We start from the raw sequence: 18,029 nt of genomic DNA, 5'->3' as shown, positions 1-18,029 counted from the left end.
AAATCCCGACCAGATCTGTTTACATTGGGGGAGCTGGAAGGGGAAACCTAAAAGGTTGGAAAACGCTTATAAATGTTGTAGATACGTGATTGACGTAATCGGATTAGATCCTCTCTCTTTGGGGGTGGGGTTCAGTACTTTGGCGAGTTTTTTGCTTCTGGACGTGCTAGGACGATGAAAATTGGTAGGCATGTGAAGGAGCTGCACAAATTGACTTGATAAAGTCGTTTTCCCCAATTCAACCATCTGGGGGGGCTGAAGGGAGAGAGGAAACATTCGAATTATTGAGGTATTTTTAACTTACGAGTTGGTGATCGGATCTTAATGGATTGTGATATTTAGAAGGACCTCGTGACTCATAGCTCTTATTTTAAATCCCTAACGGCATTAAGCCTCTGATTTTCCTTTTAAAACAACCTATTGATTCTTAGAATTCTGCTAGAGCTCATACCATATGAGCTCTTGGCTATTGTCTCTTCCGACCTCGTCACAAGTTTCATATGAGCTCTTAGCTCTTTTTTATTATTTTAAAAAGCAGAACTGTGACAAAGAGTCATACTTTAGCTTAAAGAGCGGGACGTTGAGGAAGGGACAGCCTCTTTCACTTACGGAATAACTTCTGTTCGTTTTAAATTTGAATGTCGCTCTTTACTGTCAGTGGAAAAAACTTGTTATTTTATTTGATTTATGAACGTTTTTGAATTAATCCATGTTTTGGTTTTGGCTCACCGCATATGAATAACTAAAACGAAATTTGTGTATTAATTTTTTTTTGGCTAAATGGCTTTCTCATAGTTTTGACCGGACGATTTTGAAAAAAGGGGTGGGGGAGGAGGCCTAGTTGTCCTCCAGCTTTTGGTTACTTAAAAATACAACTAGTACTTTTTTTACGAACGTTTTTGTTAGTAATAAATATACGTAACTTACGAATAAACTAACGTAACGAACTTCTATAATTGTATATTTTTATGACGTACTAACTGTTGGGGTGGCGCTTCGCGCCACCCCAACATCTAGTTGGTGGGGGCGCTTCGTGCCCCCCCCAAGCCCCCGCGCGCGCGTAAGTCGTTACGCGCCATATTAGTTACGCGCCATTGTAGTTGTGTCCCTGTGTCTCACCTGTGATATATATATATATATATATATATATATATATATATATATATATATATATATATATATATATATATATATATATATATATATATATATATATATATATGTATATATATATATATATATATATATATATATATATATATATATATATATATATTTATATATATATATATATATATATATATCTATATATATAAAAATAAGTTGTCTGTCTGTGTGTCTGTCTGTCTGTCAGGTGACGTCATGTTTCTGTGTTGACTGACGTCATCAAGTTAGTTGTCGTCATTTTTGCTACGACGGTGACGTCATTCAAGATATTTAAGACATATGTTCACGTAGAAATCTATTAATGTTTAAGTTTAAAATGACTGATGAACTTGCAATGGCAAAAGCCGATGAAGATGCTCAAAGAGTCTATGCCAAAAAACTTGCTGCTGATAGAGAAAGTCAGAAAAGAAAGCGTGCCGAGGAATCAAAAGAACAGCAAGGAAACAGGCTTGAGGCTGATAGAGAAAGAAAGAACAGAAAGCGTGCCGAGGAATCAAAAGAACAGCAAGGAAACAGGCTTGAGGCTGATAGAGAAAGAAAGAACAGAAAGCGTGCCGAGGAATCAAAAGAACAGCAAGGAAACAGGCTTGAGGCTGATAGAGAAAGAAAGAACAGAAAGCGTGCCGAGGAACTACCAGAGCAACGCGGAAGCAGACTTGCTGCTAAAAGAGAAAGTGAAAAAAGAAGGCGTGCCGAGGAATTACAAGAACAGCAAGAAATCAGGCTTGCTGCTGATAGAGAAAGTAAGAAAAGAAAGCGTGCCGAGGAATCACAAGAACAGCAAGAAATCAGGCTTGCTGCTGATAGAGAAAGTAAGAAAAGAAAGCGTGCCGAGGAATCAGAGCAACCTGAAAGTTATCGCCTGGCATTCAGGTACAACCCAGTCGATGATTATAGCTTGAGTAGATGTGTTCAAATCGGGACAATGTCTAAAATTTGTCCCTATTGCAAGGCCTTGAAATTCTATGGTGAAACAATGGGAATGTGTTGCGCCTCAGGAAAAGTTAAACTTCCTCTATTGGCTGCACCACCAGAGCCATTGAAGACTTTCCTTACTGGAACTACGTCAGAATCTAAGCGTTTTTTGTCACAAATCAGAAACTACAACTCATGTTTCCAAATGACGTCGTTTGGAACCCAAATCGAAAATCCAGATCAATTTATGTCTACTTTCAAAGTAAAAGGGCAAATTTATCATAGAGCAGGGTCCCTTCTACCATTCTCAGGCGAGAATCATAAATTTTTACAATTGTACTTCATCAGTGATAGAAATTCTGAATTGAATGCACGTTGCGAAATTTCTCCCAACGTTGAAAGGACAATCGTTTCCCAATTGCAACATCTTTTCCACGAAAATAATAATTTAGTGCGTCTGTTCAAAACAGCCATCGATTTGATGCCTACTGATACGCATAAAATTGTTATTTCCGCTGACAAAACGCCTCCTGGCCAACATATGCGTAGATACAATGCTCCAACTATCGACGAAGTGGCAATCGTTATGGTCGGTGATCAGTTTTTACCTCGAGATATTATTCTTCATAAGCGAAACGCTCAGTTGTTAAGAATTGCTGAAACTCATCGATGCTACGATGCCCTACAATATCCTATCATTTTTTGGGATGGAGCCGACGGCTATCACTTTAATATTAAATTGATGAATCCAGCCACTAACAAAGAAATGAATAAGAAATGCAGTGCAATGCATTATTATTCCTATAGACGAATGATTCGGCAGGATGAAGAAAATTATATTTTAAAATGCCGTGAATTGTTTCACCAATTTGTCGTTGATATGTATGCTAAAATTGAATCAGAACGTTTGCTATATATCCGCCTGAATCAGACCAAGCTCCGCTCTGAACAATACATTCATTTGCGAGATGCAGTTATAAATGACGGTAATACCACAAACGTTGGAAGATTAACAATTTTACCTTCGTCATATGCTGGCAGTCCCCGTCATATGCATGAATATGCTCAAGATGCTATTGCGTATGTTCGTCTCTATGGTCGTCCAGATTTATTTATTACATTTACATGTAATCAATCTTGGGAGGAGATACTGCAGCTTTTACTTCAAGGACAATCGGCGGTTCATAGGCATGACATTACGGCCCATGTCTTCCGGCAAAAGTTGAAATCACTGATAAACTACATAGTAAAACTTGAAGTGTTTGGGTCAGTGCGATGCTGGATGTACTCAGTGGAATGGCAAAAACGAGGTTTGCCACACGCACATATACTAATCTGGCTACATAAAAAAATTACTTCGAACGAAATTGATGATGTGATTTCCGCTGAAATACCTGATAAAAATGTCGATAAGGGGTTACATGATATTATTGTAAAAAATATGATACATGGACCTTGCGGTGCACTGAACGAAAATTCACCATGCATGGCCAAAGGAAGGTGCACAAAGCAATATCCTCGACTTTTAGTATCAAACACAATTACTGGCAATGATGGTTACCCACAATATAGAAGAAGATCTACTGAAGATGGCGGTAAAACAGCAATAATAAAGAAGCGTAACGGTATCACCATCGAAGTAGATAACCAGTGGGTTGTTCCATATTCCCCACTATTATCAAAAACATTTAATGCACACATAAACGTTGAATACTGTAACTCCGTAAAGGCAATCAAATACATATGCAAATACGTCAACAAAGGCAGTGACATGGCAGTTTTTGGCTTGCAGCCCGAAATCAAAGTTTTCGACGAAATCGTACAATATCAGGCTGGAAGATACATAAGCAGTAATGAAGCTGTTTGGCGAATTCTTTCATTTCCGATACATGAACGTTTTTTCAAGACAATGGAAATTATTTATGTAGATATTTCGGCCCTATGTCCAAGGGCCGTCGCGCCCTTGGAGGGCCGTCTCCAAGGGCGCGTAACTAATATGGCGCGTAACGACTTACGCGCGCGGGGGGGCTTGGGGGGGCGCGAAGCGCCCCACCAACTAGGTGTTGGGGTGGCGCGAAGCGCCACCCCAACAGCTAGTATATATATATATATATATATATATATATATATATATATATATATATATATATATATATATATTTATATATATATATATCTATATATATAAAAATAAGTTGTCTGTGGATGGATGGATGGATGTGTCAGGTGACGTCACCTGAAAAAACTGGATCAGGTGACGTCAAAACTGAAAAAACTAAAAAAAGGCAAAAACTACAAAAAAAACTAAAAACTAATAAAAAAAATAAAAAAGCTAAAAAACTAAAAAAACTATAAAGGTAAAAACCAATAAAAAACTAAAAAAAAAACTGAAAAAACTAAAAAAAGGCAAAAACTACAAAAAAAACTAAAAACTAATAAAAAAAGTAAAAAAGCTAAAAAACTAAAAAAACTAAAAAAAAACTAAAAAAAGGTAAAAAACTAAAAAAAATAAAAAATAAAAAAAAACTAAAAAAAAGGAAAAAACTGAAAAATAAGCTAAAATAAAGGTAAAAACCAATAAAAAACTAAAAAAAAAAGGAAAAAACTAATAAATGACGACACTCAAAGAGAAAGCGACCAGGACAAAAGGAATGTTCGATTAGCAATCAACAAAGCACAGGGACACAGGGAGTATAAATGACGACCAGGACATAAGTAAAAAAAAAACTATCTATATATATAAAAATAAGTTGTCAAACTAAAAAAAGGCAAAAACTACAAAAAAAACTAAAAACTAATAAAAAAGCTAAAAAACTAAAAAAACTAAAAAAAAGGCAAAAACTACAAAAAAAACTAAAAACTAATAAAAAAAATAAAAAAGCTAAAAAACTAAAAAAACTAAAAAAACTAAAAAAAGGTAAAAAACTAAAAAAACTAAAAACTAAAAAAAACTAAAAAAAAGGAAAAAACTGAAAAATAAGCTAAAATAAAGGTAAAAACCAATAAAAAACTAAAAAAAAAACTGAAAAAACTAAAAAAAGGCAAAAACTACAAAAAAACTAAAAACTAATAAAAAAAGTAAAAAAGCTAAAAAACTAAAAAAACTAAAAAAACTAAAAAAAACTAAAAAAAGGTAAAAAACTAAAAAAAATAAAAAATAAAAAAAAACTAAAAAAAAAGGAAAAAACTGAAAAATAAGCTAACATAAAGGTAAAAACCAATAAAAACTAAAAAGAAAAAAAGGAAAAAACTAAAAAAAATTTTCATCTAAAAAACTAAAAAAAAACTAAAAAAGGTAAAAACTAAAAGAACTAAAAAAGAAAAAAATAAATGACGACACTCAAAGAGAAAGCGACCAGGACAAAAGGAATGTTCGATTAGCAATCAACAAAGCACCGGGACATAGGGAGCATAAATGACGACCAGGACATAAGTAAAAAAAAAATTAACAAAACTAAAAAGAAGGTAAAAACTACAAAAAAAACTAAAAAGAAAAAAAAACTAAAAACTAATAAAAAAACTAAAAAATCTAAAAATCTAAATAAACTAAAAAAGAAAAAAAAAGGAAAAAAATAAAGGAGAAAAACAAAACTAAAAAACGAATGTATATACAGACCGGTACACCGGGATACAAATGACGACCGGGACACAGGGAATATAAATGACGACCGGGACACAGGGACACAACTACAACGGGGACACCGGGGGAAACAGGGGGATATAAATGACGACCGGGACAAAAAAACTAAAAAGAAAAAAAAACTAAAAACTAATAAAAAAACTAAAAAATCTAAAAATCTAAATAAGCTAAAAAAGAAAAAAAAAGGAAAAAAATAAAGGAGAAAAACAAAACTAAAAAACGAATGTATATACAGACCGGGACACCGGGATACAAATGACGACCGGGACACAGGGAATATAAATGACGACCGGGACACAGGGACACAACTACAACGGGTTCACCGGAGGAAACAGGGGGATGTAAATGACGACCGGGACACCGGGACAGGGAATGGTCGATTAGCAATCACCATCAACAAAGCTCAAGGGCAATCATTAGAATCATGAGGTATAGATCTGAATACAGATTGTTTTCCCATGGACCATTATATGTTGCATGTTCAAGAGTCGGTAAACCTGACAATCTATTTATATGCAAAGACAATGGGACAGCAAAGAATGTTGTATATTCGCAAGTTTTACGTAGTTAAAACCATATATATATATATCTATCTATATTCACAGGTGGGACATAGGGACACAACTACAATGGCGCGTAACTATTATGGCGCGTAACGACTTACGCGCGCGGGGGGGCTTGGGGGGGGCGCGAAGCGCCCCCACCAACTAGGTGTTGGGGTGGCGCGAAGCGCCACCCCAACAGCTAGTATATATATATATATATAGATAGATAGATGCAATACAAATTAACTGCGTAAAACTTGCGAATATACAACATTCTTCGCTGTCCAATTGTCGCTGCATATAAATAGATTGTCAGGTTTACCGACCCTCAAACATGCAACGTACAATTGTCCATGGAAAAAACAATCAGTATTAAGATCTATACCACATTTTTCTAATGATTGACCTTGAAAAATAGCGACGAAGACCACACTGCCTTTCCATAACAAACAAATACAACGTAGAAACAATAGGGAAAGTTTTTTCAAGACAATGGAAATTATTTATGTAGATATTTCGGCCCTATGTCCAAGGGCCGTCTTCAGCACAATACAATACTATATATATATATAAAAGAACTTACATCAAATTGTGAGAATTAAAACTGAATATAAAAACACTTATTAAAACATTTTTTTTTTTAAATATAGCCCTAGCATCCTTACTCCAGCGAAGTTCAACCAGGACTGGCGAAAAGAATGAAATGAAGAAATATAAACTCATTCAAACTAAAGAGAATAAAATGATTAGATGCAATTTCTTAAAGCTAATCTTGCTTGTTTAGCAGCCTGTCTCAAAGGCCTTTTCGTAGTTGGTTCAGTACTATTATAAATTGGTTTAGTAAAATATTTTGTTAGATCATTTTTAAATTTGAGCATAAAGAATTTAGTGAGTATTCCCCCAAGTCCCTGTTCAAAGAAATATTTTTATTTATTTTGAGATTAATTTCAATTGATTCTCGAACCACCTGTTTTATTCCCAAATCATTACTAATGAGTGAAGAGTTTTCAAAAAGTATCATGTGGGACGGATTATTAAATATATGCCAACCTAGAGCAGAATCAAAGGAGTTGTTGGAACCATTTGAAATTAAGGCCTTGTCCATGTCATTTTTATGCTGTTGTAACCTTTTGTCTAGATTCTGATGGGTCCTGCCGACATAGTATTTTCCGCAATCACAGGGTATTTGATAGACCCCTCTTTGGCGAGTAACTGGGGTCTTATCTTTACCCGAATTTACGAAATTGATGATTTTAAAATTATTAGTAAAAACTACGTACAGATTATTTTTTGTGCAAATATTTTTTTTACAAATATTATTTACCAACAAAAAAAAACCAACAACACACAAACAAACAAATAAACACGCATCCGTGATCTGTCTCCTGACAAAAAGCACAAAATTACACATTTTTGTAGATAGGAGCTTGAAACTTCTATAGTAGGGTTATCTGATACGCTGAATCTGATGGTGTAATTTCTGTCAAAAATTCTATGATTTTAGGGGGTGTTTCTCCCTATTTTCTAAAATAAGACAACTTTTCTCAGGCTCGTAACTTTTGATGGGTAAGACTAAACTTGATGAAACTTATATATTTAAAATCAGAATTAAAATGCAGTTATTGTGACGTGACTATTAGTATCAAATTTATTTTTTTGGAGTTTCGGTTACTATGGAGGCGAGTCACTCCACGAACTGTTTGATTTGCTCTTTTTGAAATGAATTCATATGCAACCATCTGTCAGTTTATCTGAACAAAAAAGTTCGTATATATCGTACTTTTATTTACTTTTTACCGTGTAAAGTATGATGTCTGAAAAACACATAGGCTACTTGCCTTTCTTTGCTTTTTTTTTCTTTTGTTCTCAGTTTTCTTTTTGGCTCAAATTTAATAAGCAAGAAGAAATGCTTGGAAAATTAAAATAAATAAGTATTTTGAAAGATCCTCAAATATTTTTTTGGAATATCTTATAATATCAGCATAAGGTCATTTTCGGACTGGTATCTGGAACCCTTGCACGGAGCCACCGTTTATAAGATTGTATCAATTTCAAAACTGGCAATGTTGACAGTCTTATGAAATTCCTCGCTAATTTTATTAAGGGAAAACACGGCTATTAAGCTTATTGCATTTCACTCGTATTATACCTCAAACCCATTCCACTGAATAAGTAAATATATCCTCTCATATCATTTGAGTAACACGAGGCATGGTCGACATATGTTAACACAAATCTTGACACCTTAGAGCTGTAAGAGTTCACATTGATCCTTCCAGTGAAAAAAAAAAACAAACCTCTTGGTAAAGTGATTAACATTCCTAGCTCTTCGATATTTATGTTTTCAATGTGACGCCAGTGTGATCAGCTAATGATAGATGTGAATGGCACGCGTCATGTCCTGTGATTTTGAAAGTAATCTAAAATCCTTCAGATCCGGTGCAGATAGGAAAATCAGCTGGAGCATGGGTAATTGATCACTAAGGAAACAAACTAGTAGTACATTGAATGAAAAACTTGGAAAAATAAAAGCCTCATGTGCCTTTTCTCAAGTTCGATTAATTCCTACGATAACATTTTAATTTAATTTATGATAATCGATTAATTAATGTGTCATGACAGACAATATAGCCGAACTGTGTGTTTGATTGGTCAGGTAAGTTTCTTGAGTGTTTGTTTCGACATGTCTGAGCTCATCTTCTAAATTGCCAAGCCAAGGCTTGCCTGAGTTAAAGCTAAGGCTTTAACTCCTAAGCAAAGGATAACGTTTTTAAGTACTATAGGTATGATAAAACGTATAAACAACGCATAACCTTGTCATAAAAAGGGAGTTGGAAATATTTCCTTTGAGAAAATATAATCTAATAAAAACGGTAGAAGTTTGGCTAAGATTAATGCATTATCCAGAACACAGGATAGTTAGTGCCGCGTATGAGGAATTGCTAAAGCTTAATATAAAATCGTTGTGATCATTCCAGATCAGAAAACTGCTAAACGAAAGCGGCTTCTCTTATATATGGAATAACGGTCAAGATCCCAAAGAAAGTGAGGATTTTTTTAATTTTTTTTAGAGAGAGATTTAAGGGCTAGGCTACAAGACCAAGAGATTCAACATCGGTCTTTGAATAAACCGATTTATTTTATTTATTTATTTTGAATAAATAAACTTAATTAAACTAGTTTATTTTTCTATGAAGATGTCCGAGAGTTTTGGTGATGAATATTATTTGAAGTTGAATTTATCAATTATATATATTTGAATTTGGATTCAGGTGTGATATAATTGTCCCTGAATTTTTCAGGGTGGAAAAATATGCCTAACACAACTTCACCTAACTAAGCTATCTCTATGTCATTAAAAATATTCATATATATCTAGATACATATATTCCTATAAGTCTTCAATACCTATATATCTCATTTATATGGGATCCTTATAGGTCATTAAATTAAAAAAAAACAATTTTTTTTAACGGAAAGTAAGGAGCGACTTTAAAACTTAAAACGAACAGAAATTACTTCGTATATGAAAAGAGCTGCTTCCTCATCAACACCCCGGTCTTTAAACTAATGTTTGACTCTTTCTCTTAACTCTACTTTTTAAAACAGTAAAACAAACTTTAGCTTTTTTGTTACCACGAACTGTTTGATTAAATAAAAAAAAAACAAGTTCTTTCAACTGTAAGTAAGGAGCAACATAAAAACTTAAAACGAACAGAAATTATTCAGCATACGAGGGGAGTTGCCCCCTCCCCAATCCCTCGCTCTTCGTGCTAAAGTCTATTGTATTTCTACTCCTATTAAACAGGCTTTGTATTTAAGGAGTCGTACTTAAGGAATTTAGACAGAAAGTCAAGCTTTAGCGTAAAGACCGAGCTATTGAAGACGGGGCAAACCTCCTCATATACGGAATAATTTCTTTTTGTTTTAAGTTTTAATGTTGCTCCTTACTTTCAGCTGAAAAAATTGTTTTTATATTGAATTTCTGATCGTTTTTTTTTTCAAGTAATACCAGGAAATCTGGCTCCCTTCTATGGAAAATTTCCTCTCCTAAGGAAATTTCATCCGTGGAAAGTTCATTCCAAGTAAAATACCTCTCTCGCGAAAATCCATTCGGACAATTCTATCCTTGCTTAATATTCCTTCTGAAAAATTTCTTGCGGACGGTTCGGCCTGAAAAATTATCCTCAGCTGACTTTCATTTAAAAAAGCCTTTAATTTATAATAATTTTTTCAAATTATGCCAAAAATCCCCCTTCGTTGAAATTTCCCAGGACCCCCTCCTCTAATTAGAAAGTTGCTCTACCGAAAAATTTCCTCATTCCTCATGGAGAATTTCTCCCGCGGAAAATCCCCCCCGCCTCCCATGGAAAAACCCTCAGAAAGTTCTAACCCCGTTGACTATTTCCCCCAAAACCTTACCACAGGTAAAACTTAATAGACAGAGAGTAGGGAAAGAGAAAGTAAGACAAATAAAAATAATCTTTTATGCACATTCTGGCAAATACTCCCATTTTATAAATTCTCTTGGAAATTCTATCCCCAGAAACTTCCCTCCTGACAAAAAATCTCCCTGTGGAAAATCTGCCTGCAGAAAATCCCCCCCCCCCCGCCGAAAAATGTCTGTATACTTTCCCAATAACAATGCTTAACGTAAATAATGGGCAAATTTAATAACTTACAGCCCTTTCCCTAGGGGCTAAGGAGGGTCATGCTATCCCCATACGTATAAATATTGGATCTTTCAACTATGCTGAAAAAATTGGCTATCTCGAAATTTGATTGGACAACTTTAGGGAAAAGGGGGTGGAAAGGAGGCTAGTTGTCCTCTAATATTTTTGGTAACTTAGAAAGGCCACTAGAACTTTTAGTTTCTGTTTGAATGAGCTCTTTTCCGGCATTCTAGGAACACTGGTTCGATGCGATAATCTAGCGTGGGAGGGGGCCTAAGTGCCCTCCAATTTTTTTGGTTACTTAAAAAGGGCACTAGAACTTTTCATTTCCGTTAGAATGAGCCCTAACGCAAGGGGCTCATTCTAGGACCGCTGGGTCGATACGATCACCCCTGGAAAAAAACAACAAAAAAACAAACAAACAAATCAACACGCATCCGTTATCTGCCTTCTGGCAAAAAATACAAAATTCCACATTTTTGTAGATAGGAGCTGAAACTTCTACAATAGGGTTCTCTGATACGCTGAAACTGATGGTGTGATTTCTGTCAAAATTCTATGATTTTAGGGGGTGTTTCCCCCTATTTTCGAAAATAAGACAACTTTTCTCAGGCTCGTAACTTTTGACGGGTAAGACTAAAATGGATGAAACTTATATATTTGAAATCAGCATTAAAATGCGATTCTTTTGACGTAGCTATTGGTATCAAAATTCTATTTATAGAGTTTTGGTTACTACTGAGCCGGGTCTCTCCTTACTACAGTTCGTTACCACGAACTATTTGACAAGAGCTTGAAACTGGTATAATAGGCTGCACTGAATCTAATGGTGCTATCTTTACTTTGATTTCTTTAGTTTTGGGGGGGTATTTCCTCCTCCTTTGAAAAATCAGGCAAATTTACTCAGTTCCGTAGCTTTTGACAAGTAACACTAATATTAATGAATCTTATATATTGGGATTCAACATAAAAAACTAATTCTTTGATGTATCTATTGAGATCAAAATTTCGTTTTTTAGTTTCGGTTATTAACGAGCCGTGTTGATCTTTACTTATATTCCGTTACCACGAACTGTATGATTTTATAACAGTGTTAGTAAATGACAAATAGCTTGAATTAAGTGAAAGATATGAGAGATATATATCTACTTACCTGGGAAGTCTAATGTGAAACTTGTACGACTAAGATTGTAAGATATCTACTTGACTTATATTCAACCTAAGAGAGTGGGGTTTCTAACATTAAGCAAATTCCATGAAATTCTTTAATGGGAATCGCATGCATCAGGGTCATCATATCAAATTTTATTAGACAAGCAGAACAATCAGTTAGCACACAAAAACCATAAATGGGATGGGTGGTCTGTACCAAATAAACACGAGGCAAAGGCTATTTTGGTGGGAAATCACGTAATACAGCCATTACCCTAAGAGTGGTTCCGTATCTTGATAATCTAAAACACTTGATTCAAGTCAGACCATACAGTTATAGGTTTTACAGGTCTTCAACGCCCACTTTTACCCAGACATCTTGATGTGACGTGCTGATACAAAATTAAAATCATGAATTTAAAGATGACCGAATGAGTTGTATCAGCAAAATAAATTAGGTATTTTTCTTAATCGTTTTTGTATATGACCTATCCTAAGTTTGTTTAATTAATCATTTAACAAAGGGCTACTGTTTTCATGAATGACTGGAATTTACCATCTGAATTTTAAATCTTGCATGATTTACAATTTTCAGTTAAGTATAAACTATTCTATATTCATAAGTAGTTGGGCACGGATATATTTTGTCGTGTTACCACAATAATGTGCTAACGGATTTTGCCTTTAGTCGTGATCTAGTCAGAGGCAACGCTAGCGTTGCCTGTAGTAAAGGCAATACAGCTCCAATTTTTTATTATTTTTTCTTTTTTTTTCCCAGAGGCACTTCATGTGGAAGGGATGCTCGTATAAGCACCGGAGGGGGCCTATTCAATTGGAAATCGGAAGTTCTAAATGTCCTTATTAAGATTCAAAAGTGATTGGAGGGTAACTAGCCTCCACGCCCTTTTTTCCTCTAATGCATAGGATAAAAATTTTGAGACAGTAGTTTTTTTTAAATAGTCCGACGATCAGATAAAAAAATTTAGGGGTCAATATACCCCCTCAGAGCCCGGGGGTAGGGTTGTAACTTATGACCTGAGGGTAAATAAATATTTTACAAGAAACTTCTATATTTGAGTTCATTATCTATATTTGAGTTCTAAGAGTGAAGAGTTAAACAATTTTTCAATTGAATAGGATATAGTCCTTGCTGAAATTTGATGAACTTGCGTGAAAAAACCAGCGCATACTGCAAATGTGAGTACTTTGAGGTGACAAATTGGAAAATTTCGTTGTTGAAGTTAGTTAGCCGAAGTGTGTCCCCCCCCCCTCGCTATTGCAGATTGTGAAATGACAAAATACAAACCGTTCGATTTCGTCCTAGCTTCATTTCAGGGATACCCCTCACGGCCATCAGTGGTTATTAAAACCACCTAAGACCAGAAAATTCAAACTATATATCTAGTCTATTGCTATTGTACCCACTCAGAGCATATTATGGCTGAAGCACATATCCGCAACTGGAATGACCACTTTAAACAAGAGCTAAGAGCTTATATGGCACTTGTGACGAGGCAAGAAGAGCTAAGAGCCAAGAGCTCATATGGTATGAGCTCTAATAAAATTATAAGAATCAATAGATTGATTTAAAATGAAAGTCAGAGGCTTAATGCCGGTCGGGATTTAAAATAAGAGCTCTGAGTCACGATGTCCTTCTAAATATCAAAACTCATTAAGATCCGACCACCCACTCGTAAGTTATAAATACCTATTTTTTTCTAATTTTTCCTCTCCTTTTAGCCCCCCAGATGGTCGAATCTGGGAAAACGACTTTATCAAGTCAATTTATGCAGTTCCCTAACACGCCTACTAATTTTCATCGTCCTAGCACGTCCAGAAGCACCAAACTCGCCAAATCACTGAACCCCTCCCCCCAAATCCCCCAAAGAGAGTGAATCCAGTACGGTTACGTCAATGACGTATCAAGAACATTTGCTTATTCTATCCACCAAGCTTCATCCCGATTCCTCCACTCCAAGTGTTTTCCAAGATTCCCCCTTCAACTCCCCCAATGTCAAAAGATCTGGTTGGGATTTGACATAAGTGATCTGAGACATGAATTCCTTCTAAATATCAAATTTCATTAAGATCCGATCACCTATTCGTAAGATAAAAATACCCCAATATTCACGTTTTCCAAGAATTCCAGTTTCCCCTTCAACTCCCCCCAATGTCACAGGATCTGGTCGAAATTTAAAATTAGAACTTTAAAGCACAAGATCCTTCGAAATATCAAATTTCATTAAGATCTGGTCACCCTTTCGTAAGTTACAAATACCTCAATGTTCAAAATTACCCCCCCCCCAACTCCACCAAAGAGAGCAGATCCGGTCCGGTTATGTCAGTCACGTATCTTAGACAGGTTTTTATTCTTCCCATCTAGTTTCATCTTGATCTCTCCGCTTTAAGTATTTTCTAAGATTTCCGCCCCCCCCCAAAAAAAAAAACTGCCCTCACCAATGACGCTGGATCCGGTTAAGATTTAAAATAAGAGATCTGAGTTACGAGGTCCTTCTAAATATGAAGTTTCATCAAGATCCGATCACTCCTTCGTAAGTTAAAAATACGTATTTTTTTCTATTTTTTTAGAATTAACCCCCCCCCCAACTACCCCAAAGAGAGCGGATGCGTTCCGGTTATGTCAATCATGTATCTAGGGCTTGTGCTTATTTTTCCCGCCAAGTTTCATCCCGATCCCTCCACTCTAAGTGTTTTCCAAGATTTTAGGTTTTCCCCTCCCAATTCCCCCCCAATGTCGCCAGGTCCGGTCGGGATTTAAAATAAGAGCTCTGAGACACGATATCCCTCTAAATATCAAATTTCATTGAGATCCGATCACCTGTTCGTAAGTTAAAAATACCTCTTTTTTCTAATTTTTCAGAATCAACCCCTCCCCCCCACAAATACCCCAAAGAGAGCGGGTCTGTTCCGGTTATGTCAATCATATATCTACGACGCGTGGTTATTTTTCCCACCAAGTTTCATCCCGATCCCTCCAGTCTAAGTGTTTTCCAAGATTTTTTTGTTTCCCCCAATGTCACCGGATCCGGTCGGGATTTAAAGTAACAGCTCTGAGACACGACATCCTTCCAAACATCAAATTTCATTAAGATTTGATCAACCGTTCGTAAGTTAAAAATACTCCTATTTTTCTATTTTTTCCGAATTAACGCCCTCCCGCCACTCCCCCCCAGATGGTCAAATCGAGAAAAAGACTATTTCTAATTTAATTTGGCCCGGTCCCTGATACGCCTGCCAAATTTCATCGTCTTAGCTTACCTGGAAGTGCCTAAAGTAGCAAAACTGGGACCGATAGACAGACCGACAGAATTTGCGATTGCTATATGTCACTTGGTTAATACCAAGTGCCATAAAAAGCTTGTACAACACAGCCTACATAGACACCAGTTGCGCAAATATTTTTCAAAAGCAACACATAGCTATCGTCGCGACATTGCGTCGAAACCAGACTCTCTCGCAGTTGGAAACTGGATTCCGAACTGTGGGAGCGCTTGACTGTGGGAGCGCTGGCGGTTAGCGCCTAGTCTAAAGATGTGTGTTGAAATCCTTCTATGGACAAGGACAGGTAAAGATGTACATAAGGCTTTTGAAAAGCATCTCTTATTCCCTGATATTTTCAAGACTCTGAGTAAAACCTACTTATCACTACCTACTAAGACTAAAGCAAAGTCCAGCCTAGCCTTGTCAACTCTGACTTCTGCAGGAGCATCAAATTTGAAGGAAATAACTATGAAACTCAAGAGGAACTAATGAACGCTAAATCCAACCTAATACATGACATTTTTCGTGTCGTATGGGACACAGTGAAAGATCACCGAGCTTTAGAAATTATCCACAAAGATATTGTGACCGAAGTTTATAATTCTATTTCCCTTGAATATAATGCCAAATAGTAAAAATTGGAACAACCCTTCGGAGACTTCATAATGCAGTGAACTTGCTTGGAAACAAAATTTCTAAAATAGTAGACAGGGTTGACCAACTTGAGCAGGATACCCTAATTTTCTATGGTGTGAAATCAAACCCCAATGTGGAACTGATGGATAATCTTAATGGCTTGCAAGATTTCAAAAATGGACCTCATAAAGGCTAATCGCATGTCTCCTACTTAAACTAAGAATGTGAAAATTGCCCCCGTCCTGGTAAAATTTTCTGGCTTGGATGTTGCTCAAAAGTGCAGGAAAACATAGTTGGCTAAGTCAGGTGGATTTGTGTCTGAAAACCTACCTAAAAAGTGTCGCGATCTATTAAACGTCGTAGAATCTTTGGCCCAAGAAGTGTTTGGTCTGATCATAGACAAGAAACTCGAATACGTAAAATAAATTATTTGTATGAATATATTAGTATGTGACTTGTGGATATTTTTCTTGATTTGTAAATGCTTTCCCCAGGCCATTACTTTTCAATTCTTTTTACAATTTCTATTTAACTTCGTTTCATTTTTTTATTTTAGTTATTTTTTTTTTATTTTATATTTTTTCGTTCTCTGCTCATAGATCATCCCAATAATACCTGCTGTGCAATTAGTTATTTATGTTTTTGTAATCCTTTGATGGGTTTTTCTTTAGATTTAAGTAAAGATTTCTTTTTGTTCATCTGGTGACTTAAATGAACTCCAAGTAAAACCTGCTTTTTGTCAATATTTTAATCTGCGAAAGGCGCCTTTGGAAGCTCGAAAGCGCTCCTTTTGATGTAATTAGTATCGTAAATACTTCTGTGGGTCAGGCTAATCTAAATCTAATTAATGTAAGCCCTATTTATAATAGTAAACATGTTTCTGATTTGGGGGTAGAGGAGGTTACCAAAGGAAATTTATTCTCTGAATTCAGCCCATGGATAACATTTGGACTGCTAAAAATCTGCAGAAGGAAAAATAGCCTCTGGAGGGCTTATAAATGCGTTACACTTTCAGTGAGTGCTATTCGATTTTGTCAGTTCCAGATCTACCAGAATACATATAATTCCTTGTATAGGAAAGCCAAATTTTTGCATTATCTAAATGATTTTGCTGCATGGGGGAATGATATTCGTAAAACATGGAAGGTGATAAATTCTGTACTTAAACCCAATTCTCAATGTAGCTCTTTACCTATGAGTTAGGTCTTGGTGATGCAGCTGTAGAGGGTGCGCTTAATGTCCAAGGGGCACTTACTTTATTCTTCGCTAGCATTGGTGAGAATATTGCTTCTACAGTTACTTTGTCTCGGCCTAAGCCGGACTTTAGATCTTACCTCAGGCTGTCTTGTGTTAAGTCTATGTTTCTAGAGCCGGTAACAGTAAATGAAATTACTAAAATTATTGATGGCTTGAAAAACCTGTCATCATCTGGGCCAGATTATATTCCTACTAAGGTAATTAAATCTATTCTTCGTTCAATAGTTATGGCTCTAACAGAATTTATTAATCTTTCGTTTGAATGTGTTTTTCCGGATGCCCTGAAGCGCGCTCGGATTATTGTTCTGTATAAAAATGGAACAAGAAATGATCCAACAAATTATTGACCGGTTTCAATTTTATCAGTTTTTATTAAAATTTTCGAAAATACTCTGCTTTCTCGTCTCCTCACTTTTTGAAATCTAAAAAAAATTCTTCATGATTTTCAATTCAGTTTCCGAATAAACCGAATAAACCCCATTGACGAAGCCTGTATGACCCTCTCGAATTTTATACATTCTGCACAGTGCCCTTTTTAATAGCCGAACATGATTGGAGTGTAACTAACTCCTCCTCAACCCCCACCATTTCCCCAAGCACATCCAATCAAACTTTTGAGATAAACATTTTATTCAACGTAATTGAAAGGGCCAGAAATTATGTCTTTGAGGATGGCACCCAGGCACGAAAAGTCACAGTACTCTGGGCAAGTACTGTAAGTTATGCCTTCGGGCATATAAGGTTTATAAGAAAGGGTGACCG

General features: G+C 35.8%; 1 protein-coding gene and 1 long non-coding RNA gene across 3 annotated transcripts in view; one reads left to right on the top strand and one right to left on the bottom strand.

Moving 5' to 3' along the window:
- The window catches only part of LOC136034647 (cartilage oligomeric matrix protein-like), a 208,356-nt gene that overhangs the window by 23,880 nt on the left and 166,447 nt on the right, over positions 1–18,029 (top strand). The gene's annotated exons all lie outside the window — the stretch shown is intronic.
- The window catches only part of LOC136034650 (uncharacterized), a 70,576-nt gene that overhangs the window by 29,176 nt on the left and 23,371 nt on the right, over positions 1–18,029 (bottom strand). Inside the window, exon 2 of the long non-coding RNA XR_010619221.1 lies at positions 8,565–8,747. This is a non-coding gene — a long non-coding RNA (uncharacterized LOC136034650). The remainder of the gene's footprint in view (positions 1–8,564; positions 8,748–18,029) is intronic.

The sequence above is a fragment of the Artemia franciscana genome, chromosome 13 (assembly GCF_032884065.1).
Source record: "Artemia franciscana chromosome 13, ASM3288406v1, whole genome shotgun sequence".
In the NCBI taxonomy this organism is placed as follows: Eukaryota; Metazoa; Arthropoda; class Branchiopoda; order Anostraca; family Artemiidae; genus Artemia; species Artemia franciscana.
Note: the sequence above shows the minus strand (reverse complement) of the source record. Positions and strands in the feature narration are given on the sequence as shown.